This window comes from Gavialis gangeticus, unplaced genomic scaffold, assembly GCF_001723915.1.
Source record: "Gavialis gangeticus isolate Ggan-Ray unplaced genomic scaffold, GavGan_comp1, whole genome shotgun sequence".
Taxonomy (NCBI): Eukaryota; Metazoa; Chordata; order Crocodylia; family Gavialidae; genus Gavialis; species Gavialis gangeticus.
In genome coordinates this window covers 1,277,514-1,278,000 of record NW_017728982.1, presented here as the reverse complement: position 1 = coordinate 1,278,000, position 487 = coordinate 1,277,514, and positions in this window count along the sequence as shown.

Here is a 487-nt window from a genome sequence, read left to right as displayed (position 1 = left end):
GTTTAACCACAGCATCTGGGTGGCAAGCAACTTTGACGTGCAGACGAGCCCCCGCACTCCCCATGTCAAAGGCCTTAAAAGGCAAACGCAGCTCTCCCCGCTCGTGCGCTCGGCGCAGGAGGGGAAAGTGCGGGGCAGTGCCGCGGCAGGGGCCGCGGCTCAGCACCGGGAAAGCCCGGCTGTACGACGACACGACCACGGGCACCGGAGAGGAGGTGGCGGGGGCGACGGGGACCGCCAGGAGGTGCAGGAAGAGCCGGGGCTTGCGCTGGCACAGGCAGGGCCGGACTGGAGGCTGCGACCGCCACCGGCCTGCAGGAGCCTGCGGCCACCAAGCCCCGGCCCCGTCCCGCGCCCTTCCCTGGCCCCACGTGCCCTGCCCAGGGGTCCCACGCCCACCCCTCGTGCCCAGCCCCCACACCACCAGCCCCGGCGCCCCATGCCCACGCCACGTGCCCAGCCCCCTCGCCACGTGCCCAGGGACCCG